Source organism: Camelus bactrianus, chromosome 8, assembly GCF_048773025.1.
Source record: "Camelus bactrianus isolate YW-2024 breed Bactrian camel chromosome 8, ASM4877302v1, whole genome shotgun sequence".
In the NCBI taxonomy this organism is placed as follows: Eukaryota; Metazoa; Chordata; class Mammalia; order Artiodactyla; family Camelidae; genus Camelus; species Camelus bactrianus.
The window spans coordinates 31,666,783-31,677,827 of NC_133546.1; positions in this window are offsets into that span (position 1 = coordinate 31,666,783).

The window sequence follows — 11,045 nt, forward strand, 5'->3', positions numbered from 1 at the left end:
AGAGTATAAAAGTGCCAGTGTGAGGCCGAGCATCAGCAGACAAGGAATTTGCTGCTGACTAGAGATGAGTTTCCCCTTTTGTCCTTCCCCACAGTCCCTGATATCCAGAGGGGCTCCATGAGGTTCGGGGAGATGCTACTCTAGCCTGTAAGCAGAGCATGGAAACTGGATGAAGTTAATGAGTACATACCAACCCCAACCTAATGACTGTAAGATGTGGTCACTTGACGCCAGACAGTGCTATCATGTGAAATTCTGGGATTTTTACAGAAAGTGTTGGGATCCAGACAGATCCTCTCCTCCTTTGGATGGCACCAACTGCAGATGTCACCCCTCGAACTGCCTCCTCCATATCATTACCATGAGGAAATCCAGCCTGAAGATGACACTGATAGATGAAGGACAGCCCGACTGAGAGGATGGCAGGGGCCTCGCCTCATTGAAGCGCGTTGAAAGGCTGTCTTTTCTCTGAACTTCACAACTGTATGAGCTCATATATAGCCCCTATGTTGTTTGTCAGTTTGAGTTTGCTTTTCCTGTAGTATTTGCAACAAGAAACAACCTGATACATTATATGATTCTCATACTCTAGCTACAAACTTTCTTCTTTTTTGCTTTCACACTTTTACAGTCCTTCTAAACTGTAAGAAGTATAAGGCAAATGTGAAAAAAAAAACTGTTCTGCGCAACTGATACATCTCTCAACCTTCCGTAGAGTACATAGATTAAAAAATGATAACGACAAGGAGAAATTGAATGAGATTTTAAGGCTGAATCTATGGATGCACAATACACTTTGTATCTACAAGAGAATATATAACTTACATTTAAATGTCCATGTAATAATTACCAAACAGGGAAAGAGGAGGGGAAAAAAAGGAAACTCACATCCTTAGACTACAAAGAATATTTCAATGAATTTCTCAAATCAAAAATTCATCAGGTCATATTTTTCTGATGACAAGGTAACTGACCTGGCTATTAACAATAAAGTATTAAATGAGAAAAAATTCTGTATCATTTCAAAGTTTGAGGTGAAGCCTCTAAATCTTGGACCAACAATAAAATAAATATAATCTGAGACAGTTTTAAAACAAGAATAACAAGAACACATGTATTAGCATTTTTTTGGACACGGGCAAGACTAGCCTCAGAAAATTCTAGAGTCATATAATTTTTTATTACTAAAAACAGAGAACAAAGGCAATAATTTTTAAAAGGACATAAGAATACAGGAACAAAATCCTAAATATAAAAATCAAAGTAGAATCAGTAATCTAAAAGTTTTGTTTGATTTAAAAATAAATGCACAATATAATAGATAAATCTTGGGCAAATTTTACTAAGATGTAAAATACAAATAAGCATTGTTACTAAGAATAAGCAAGAAAAAAGGCTATATATAATGGAGGAAGTTAACATTACTGGATAACACTATACTAATAAATTTGAAAATTCTAGTGACATGAGTAACTTGGAATGTACCTATCTTATTTGTACACACAGAAATTTTCCCTTCTTCTTGTGTTAACTGTGCCTGTTGCATAAAATCTTGCTGTGCTCTGAATGTTTATATCCCCCCAAAATTCTTGTTGAAATCCTAAATTCACAAAGGTGATAATATTAGTAGGTGGGGTTTTTGGGAGGAGATTAGATTATGAGGGTGAAGTCCTTATGAATGGGATTAGTGCTCTTATAAAAGATATCCTCAGAGCTCCCTAGCCCTTCCATATCACAAGGCTACAACCTGGAAGAGGGCTCTCACCCAACCATGTTGGCCTTGACCTTGGACTTAACAGCCTCTAGAACTGTGAGTAATAAGTTTCCATTGTTTGTAAGCCACGCAGTTTGTGGCATTTTGGTACAGCAGCCCAAATACACTAAGACAAATTTCTTTCCCTGGATCTTTGGTGGTTCCTTCTTGTCAGTGATGTTTCAGCCTGAAATGTCACTTCTTCAGGGAAGTTTTTTTCTGACTACTCATAATTCTCCAGCATCCCTCAGCCTGTCATTCCCTGTCATATCACATCCTTAATTACACCAAAGCATTTTGCATTATTTGATATTTTAAAAAAATATATATTTCTTGGTTTATTATCTAATTTTGCTTCTGAGAATGTAAGTTACTTGAAGCCATGTATGTCTTTACTGTTCAAAGCTTACAGACCAAAGGCATACAGTTGGTATCAATAAAAGTCTTAAATAAATAATATAATTTTTTAGGAAAATAAAAATGACTAAAATCACAAACATATACCCCATAATCATGGAATTAGTTCAAAAAATAGTTCCAAGGAATGACAGTTTTACTGTTGAGCCCTTTAAGGCTTTCAACAAATAGAACCTCTCCATGTTATATAAAATGTCTGCCAGCCCAGAAAATGATGATCACTCATTCAGGTATACATTTAGAAAACCCAAAAGAATAAGTTGTAAACTTCTTAGAACTAGAAAAAACTCAAGTCAAATATTTAGATACAAAAGAAATATTTTAAAACCTTAATATTTTCATTAAAATAGTAAAGTAAGTATTGTTTATTAAATATTTTAGTGATTTTTAAATTTTTGAATTAATAAGGATTTACTTTGAAATTAAAATTTCAAATTAAAATCTGAAAGGATGTTGTTGGAGATGGACAAGTTATTTTTAAATCGACCCAAAGCTGCAGGAAATAATAGGTAGCTACTAGTGAATGAGGGTAATGTTTGATTAACAAAGAATAAGATTTAACAAGAAAGGCTGTATTTCCAACAGTTTCAGGGAAAATTGCCTACCAGGAGAAAAAAAATCTTATATCTACCTCTTATTCTGTAAAGCAAACTGACCACACTTGTGCCATAAATGGGCCACACGTATATACTGTTTGTTGCATTGTATTTTTAAAAATCAGAAAATTTCTCATCAAAATAGAAATGTTCAAAAAAAAAAAAAAAGCTTGGGAAGAAAAAGTAAATTGGAAGATACAGCAATACTGGACCCACGTTCGCAGATGGTGGCAATTGGCATGAACAGAGGAGTGGCGGCCCCCTGGTGCTCTGTAGTTTGGCACAGTTCTACCTGCCTCCTGTTTTATGCCAGCTTGCTTCACGCATTTATGAGTGGCTCCAGTCCTGTAGCCATTTAAGATTGAAAACTCCAGATGGACCAAGAGTTTGACATGAAAGATAAAACCACGAAATAAATTAGAAGAAAACACAGGTGGATATTTAACTGGTTCTTGTGAATTGATCCAGCTCTTAGGTTATTTTTGTTAATGAATTGTAGCCTCCAAGGGTTAGAGGTGGTTGAAGATTAACTACTTCCTCACAAACTCTCTATCAGATTATAGAGAAAGCAGTTCTCAGACCAGATTCTTCCCTATAAGCAACCATTTATCCGGTTTTTATCAGAAAGCAGGCAAACATCTCATTAGGGATTAAGTCTTGGTGTCATCCCTAAGTGGACAGGATATAGGGCTCCCTAAATTCCTATATACTGTTTAAGCAAGGGAAGGAATGTCTGAAACTTTTTATACAATGTGCATATCTCAAATGCCATTAATTTCACTAATAAGAACCCATCTTACCAACAGAATCCTTTTCTACCATTCATACAGTAATCAGCAAAGGTTCTGGTGGTGATCAGAGACAAGCTAGCTGAAGCACTCTGAGTCTTTGGAGCGTGGCCTTTCTGAGTGTTATCTGGTCAGTATTTGGATGGGAAATTCTAACTAGGGCAAATAGCTACACATAACTAGTAGCTCTAGCCAAGTAACACATACATAATAGTATACTGTCTATACTCAGGTTCTTTACAGTGAGTTATAGACACCACAACCCTGGTCTTTTGCAGGAAAGCACTTTCCAAGCATAAAAGAAATGGAAGAAATTACAGAAGAGAAGGACAAAAAAAAAAAAAAAAAAAAAAAAGAAGAAGAAGAGAAGGACAATGTTTGGTGGCATAAAAATGGCAAACTTCTGTATATCAAAAATACCTTAAATTAAAAAGGGAGTGAAAAACTGTTAAAAATATTAGTAGCAATTACTTCCTAAGTGAAATATGTGTTCTGTTTATTATATATACATATACATAAATGTACACATTTATGGATTGTATCTATATATGTGTGTGTGTTTCTATTTTCCCCTTTGTCTTTTTAAATGTATCTCATTTACAAGAATGGTTACATGGATTTTCCACTAAATGCTTGCTTTGGACTAAGCAATTTCTTTCACTCCAGCATTCTCATCTGGCTTCTATGCTACTTCACTGCTGCTGATTCTCTTGAGTGTTACCCTGCTGGCCACAGACTGTCTACTGGTCACCACTGAGGAAACCTTATCGTGATCTTAAGCAAATAAAAAACTCCTACAGTTCAGATGACTGGTGTGTTTTGTTTTATTTTGTTTTGTTGTTGGAGGGGGCTGTTAGGGGCTGGGGTTGTCCTGTGTTTGGTTTGTTTTGGTTTTTTCGCCATGCACCGGATTTCCCACTACTCACTGAGAGGTACTTTCCATGGCATGGAAGGATTCCACAACCTCTGTCATGGACACAAGAAGCTCCAGAAAGGAGCTTATCTTTCCTCATTGTTGTTTCTGTTGCACGTCACACAGCAAACAGAAATTTCTAGCAGCCACCCCACCACAAGCAGGAATCGTTCTAGGATGACATCTTGGTGTCAGCATAATGCCTCCAGCTCCAAGCAGTGAAGAAACACCCTTCCTCTCCTAGGGAGGCTTATCTCATTTCCTACTCTAGTATTAACCACTTCCCAGAATGTCTGATCTTGAGAATATCCTTTCTGTTATTAAAAAAAAAAAAAAATCATGGTTTTGCACCAAGGTTCAACTTGCAATCACAATGTTGTTTTACATTGGTACAATTCCCAAAATCTGGGTTATTCAGTCATGCACTGGACATCTGTTATTTAAGGCTGCCAAAAATCCATTTCCCCTTCCTTTGAAATGGTGCCCTGAATTTACATTGGGAAAACTACTCCTTCACTATTGGATGCAATCATGGAACTATCAGTGAAGATGTCCCCATTTCCCCTGGCCAAGAGATGGACATGTGACCCAAGCTATACCAATCTGATCCTTTCCTCTCCTTGGAATTTGAAACTCATGTGGAATGTGGTAAAAGGTGGAAAAAGCAGTTGGAGTGGATCATTTCCATCTGGCTGTGACTATCCATTCCTTTTTATTTTCCCCATAGAAACTCTGGCTTTTGACTTTTCCAAGACTGATTCTGAGATTGTATAAAGATGTCCCATATTCTTCAATCCTCCAATATGCTCCTCTTTGCTTGTTAGGCTGGGTTGATTTTTGTTTCTTGTACCCAAAGAATTGTAAGTGATACAAATTCTACTCATGGTTGTGTTTTTATGTAAGTACGCTTTTTTTTTTTCCCCTTTAAGTTTCCTGTTACTTAGTTGCATTTATCTACCAGGATAGAATTCTACATTGATCTTATCAATACCCTTTGCCCATCTGGTCTACTTCTCTGTTGAGATGCTGAATGTATCCACAGGCTGAGGCTAAGATCAGATCACTACTGGAATGTGGTTATTAAGGTAAAACGACTGTCATGACTCAAATTATAGTACTGATGCAGGAGAACAGATGTGGGGCATGAGGAGGGCTGTGTCCCAGGTCTCTGCTGAGCCCCTGGGACGTGCCCTGCCAAATGTGGGTCCTTGGCTTTGTGCAGGAAAAAATTCAAGTGAAAGCTACAGTTGAGTAAAGGTAGTTTAATTTAGAGAGATACACACTGCATAGAAGGTAAGGCAAGAGAAAGACAAGGAAAGAGGTGTGGGAATTGGTTGCTCAGGTTAAAGTAAAAGTAGGTACACACTCCATAGACAGTGCTGGCCGTCTCCAAAGAGGAGGGAACAAAAAAGGCTGCTAGGTGTGGTGTTGCCATTTTTTGTGGGCTCAGTAGCTTCCCATGCCTACAAGTGGGACCATTCCAACTGCCCTGGGGAAGGGGCTGGGATTCCCCACCGCCCATTCTTTGGCCTTTTGCTGTTAGCCTTGGGGCTGTCATGGTGCCTGCAGGCATGTTATTTATCACGCTGTTACAATGAGCATATAATGAAGCTCAAGGTCTACTAGAAGTCAAACCTCCCACCAACTTAATCCTCAAGGCCAAATGGGAGTTGAATCTTCTACCATTTTGGTGTTAAATTGCTTTCATTCCTTGAGTGGCTGTGCCCTGCCCCCTTCTGTCCTGTCTCAGAACTTTGATATTTGCTTTTTATTGCCTCAAATCAAAATAACTTTTTGAGTCTCTGATGGAAAGGGAAGAAAATGAATAAAAGTAATGACCAGTGATGTGGAGGATCTCCTTTTCGTTGTCATTGCCACCTGGCAGAAATGAATAGGCTAATGCAGGTATAATAAGGGCTAAGCTTTATGAGTTCTGGATGAAAAACTGAGTTTATCTTTGGGAAAGACACTCTCTTGTTTTGTGTCAGACTTCTTAAAAAGTGTATCTTTATGTATTTTTAAAATCTCTTTAAACACAGGTCTAAAGCAAAAATCAGATAATAGAAAAAAGAAAAAAAAAAACTTGTCTCTGCCGTGGGTTCCTGGCACAAAGCTCCTAAAATCCTTGAAATGTCCTAAGTGATAAGAGCACTGGGAGCATCTTTTGTTCTGATATTTGGTGTTTGACCCCTGTTCCTGACACAGAGTTCCTAAATCCTTTGGAATTTCCTAGGTGATAGCAGTGTCTTTTATTCTAATGAGGTGACTCTTGGTGGGCTCCTGGGAAGGGGCTGGTCACTGGAAAGATTAAGAAATGACTAGCAGCTTGGAACTTTCAGTCCCGTCCCCTATCTTCCAGGAAGGGGAGAGGTGCTGGAATCGAGTCAGTGATGATCATGCCTACACGGAAGCTTCTGTAAAATCCCAACTGTACCAGTTTCAGGGAGCTTCTGGGTTGCTGGACAAAGTGGAGGTGCTGGGAAAGTCGTGTGCCTGGAGAGAGCTTGGAGGCTCCACTCTCCTGCCCACATAACTCTCCTTATGCATCTCCTCCATCTGGTTGTTCATCTGTATTCTTTGCCATATTCTTTTATAATAAACTGGTAAACAGTAAGTAAATTGTTTTCCTAAGTTCCATGAGCTGCTCTAGAAAATTAACTGAAACCAGGAGGAGGTTATAGAAACTCTGATTTGTAGCTGATAGTTAACAACCTTGACCCTGGATTTGCTACTGGCATTCGAGGATGAGGGGCAGTCTTGTGAGACTCAGCCCTTAACCCATGGGATATGATGCTATCTCCTAGTCGATAGTGTCCGAATTGAGTTAAAATTGTAGTACATCCAGCTGGTGTCACAGAATTGCTTGGTGTGTGGAAACCCCCCACATATCTGGTGTCAGAAGTATTGAGAGGCAGTAGTGAGAGAGGAAAGGAGAAACATAGGACTAGTATAGGTTTTCCTTACACTGCCCATTTTTGGAAAAGCCATTTTCATATTTAGATATTGCATGCTTTACTCTTACACATGATTTTTAGGATTATTTCTAAATTCCGTAATTCCTGTTGGGATTATTTTGGATTCTGCTGGATCAATAGATAAATTTAGCATAGGGTTACCCAATAAAATCCAAGTTAAATTTGAATTTGAAATAAACAACATATATATATATACACATATATATGCAATAATTTTTTAGTATAAATGTATCTCATACAATATTTGGGACATAGTTACACAAAAAAGTTGTTTTATTATTTATTTAAAATTGAAGTTTAACTGAGTATTTTCTGTTTTTATTCAATAATTCTGGCAATCTAATTTGGAAGAAATGACATATTTAAAATATTGTCATTCTATTCACAAACACTCTATCCTCTCCAGACATTTAGTATTTATATCATAAAATCATTAGGTTGCATATCTTGCTGATTTTGTTAGATTTATTCCTAAGCGACTTAAAAATTTTTAAGTAAATGAGAAAACTTGTTATTGCAGAGGAATCCTATCAATTTTTGTATAGTGATCTCATATTTAGCAGCCTTGTTAAATTTTATTAAATACTTTGTCTACAAAGCAGCTTGAATTTTTGTATTTAGAATAACATCACTAAAAAGAATGAGTGTTCTCTCCTTCTAATCCATATCCTTTTATTTCTTTTCTTATTTTACTGCACAGATAGGCTCTCCAATACAACGCTGAACAGAAGTGGTAATAACAGGTATCTTAGTCTTTTCCTAAGTCAAAAAACAATAATTTTATCAAACTGTTATGTTTATTGAAGGTTTTCAATAGATAATTCTGATCAAATTAAAATTTTTCTATTTATAGTTCACTGAGGGTTAATTATTATTTTCATGAATGGGTATTTACACTTTTCAAAAATACTTTTTGTACCTATAGAGATCATCATATGGCTTTTCCCTTTTAATTTGTTAATGTGGTAAATACAGTAACAGATTTCCTGGTAGTCGCAGCTTAAGTCATGGCACACCCAGAGACAAACACACACAAGCCTTGGTGAATTCCATTTTTTCATGTTTTGTTTAGAAGGTTTTTGTCTCATGTGACATTAGCTCATAATTTTTCTTTCCTGTAGTATTTATGTCTGATTTTGGAGTGAAGGCTTTATTGGCTTTATAAAATGAAATCACTGGAAAGGAATTTCTGTTTTCACTATCCTCTAAAATAGTTTGTATAATTTTAGGTTGATCTTTTCCTTGAAAGGAAATTCTCAAACTCCAGCATGCATCATATACAGATTCATTGGCCCCACACCCCGAATTTCTAATTTAGTAAATATGAAGTGGAACTTGAGAATGTGCAGTTCCAACAAGTTTCCAGGTGATGCTGATGCTTTTGTTTGAAGGGCTCAACCTTAAGAACTACTATTTTAAACACTTTGTAAAATTCCTTTGTAAGATCTGATGGGTCGAGTTGTTTGTTTAATGGGTGAATTTGAAACTATTAATTCACTACCTTAATGACCTAGTTCTAGTCTACCTTCCTGTTGGGTAGATTTGGTAAGTTAAAGCTCTCTAAGAAATAGTCCACGTTTTCACTTGTGTTGACAAATTATTCAGGATATTCTCTTATAATGTTTTAAATCTTTAGTGATTGTGCTCTGTTTTTCAATTCTAACTTATTGTTTGTGACTTCTCTCTAGTGATGTGCTGGAGCTGGCTTGTTCCAGCTGCCCAGAGCCAACTCTGCATCTCTTCCCAATATGTGTGCAGAGCATCATGTTGGTAGATTAAAATCAGCAATAGTGGGAATGTTTACACTACGGAAATCAGAAATCTTACAAACTGGGACTTACCTCCACCCTAGAGAGAGCTATTTGCCAGCCTAACTCCCTCTCTCTCTCTCTCTTTCCCTTCCCACTTCTCCCCCTTTTTCCCTCTCATCTTCTCTCTCTTCCATCTATCTTGTTATATGTTTTCCTACTTTATTAGTTTTTTTTCAAAAAAACACTTTTTTGGTTTATTTGATTCTCTGGCTTGTATCTTTGTTTCTTATATTAACAGATATTTGATCTTAGTATTATGATTCTCCTTGTCTATTTCTAGGATTTACCCTGTTACTATTTTTCTAAGTTCTTGGATGGATGACTGACTCATAAATTCTTAGTTTTTCTTGTTTTGTAATATATGTATTTTAAGCCTATACTTTTTCCTCTGAAAACTGTGTCGATTGCAATCCACAAGTTTTGCTATCTGGGAGTCTGCTTGTAATTTATAACTTAATATATAATAATAAACACTACCCATTGTGATATCATCTTTCACTTATGACTTATCCAGAACTGTGCTCTTTAAGTGTCCAGACATTTGTTACTATGATTTTGATTTATTTGTTTATTTTTTAGGCTATACATTATTGGTTTTTCATTTTGTAGCAGCGAAGTTACTGAATGTGGTACATGTTATTCATTTTTGGGCATTTGTTGAGAACACTTCGTTGTCCAGAACCTAATCAACTTTTGAAACTGTCTCATTTGAGCTTGAAAAGAATGTGCTTTCCCTAACTGTTCTCTAAATTATTAATTTTGTTGCTCCCATTAAAAAAAATTTTTTTTAACCTTAACTATCAGTAACTATGCATTAACTGTCAGTTTCTGAGAGAAGTGGGTTAAAATTTTCCACTGTGTAGCTACTTTGTCACACTTCAGTCTTCCTCTTTGCCTTTGAATCCCAGCCCCTGCTGATATAGCTGGTTGAAAACTGTGGGCCAAGATGCAGTTTCACCTTCCCTCTCTATTATTTCTTTATTTCTAGGTTTATGCTGGAGTTTTCCTGCCTTCCTCTCAAGCTGATAGTTGTACTAAGCCATTTGAAAAATATTTCATTCAGAATCTTCTTTACAGTCAGAGGGGAGCCATGTATACCAGCTCAATTTGCCATGTTTCTCATGCTCTTCTGCCATTTTCCAATTCTGCCATTAATTTATTTTAACTAAGATAAAAACTCCAACTTTCAGGTTTATTAATTCCTTTTATCTATGTCTTTGTTATTTTTGTCTACTATATTCTTTTTTCTAATCTCTTGGATTTGACCCTTTATTTTCTTGTCATTATTTTATACTAATTTTGTAAAAGCACTCAAGACTATTGATTTCTCTATGAAGAATTCTTTAAGGAGAGGTAATATGTATTGAATATCATTTTCTTAGTTTGTATTTGTAGCATTGTTCTTTGTTCTTCTGTATCTGATTTTAAAAATTTATTGAGGTTTACATGTGCAAAACTTTTTGATCAAAATTTTTTTTCTGTTTTTCCTGCTTAATTTCTGCAGAATTGAGTTGATACATAGCCATTATAAATTCTTATTCATGAGATTATTCAGTTATACCATGTATTTATAATTTTTTAATTTATTTGACCATTCATGACTGAGGATGACATGGTGCATTTATTTGCTCCTTTTGTGCTTGTGAAAATTTTTTATTTAACTATTTTGTGTTATATTTTTAATGGTAACTAGAAAATTGGTATTTATTCAAATGGTAGTTAAATAAATTAGTTTAAAATGTGGTGTGATATGTAAAAGATGCAGTAGTATATAAAGTTGCAGTGGCTATTA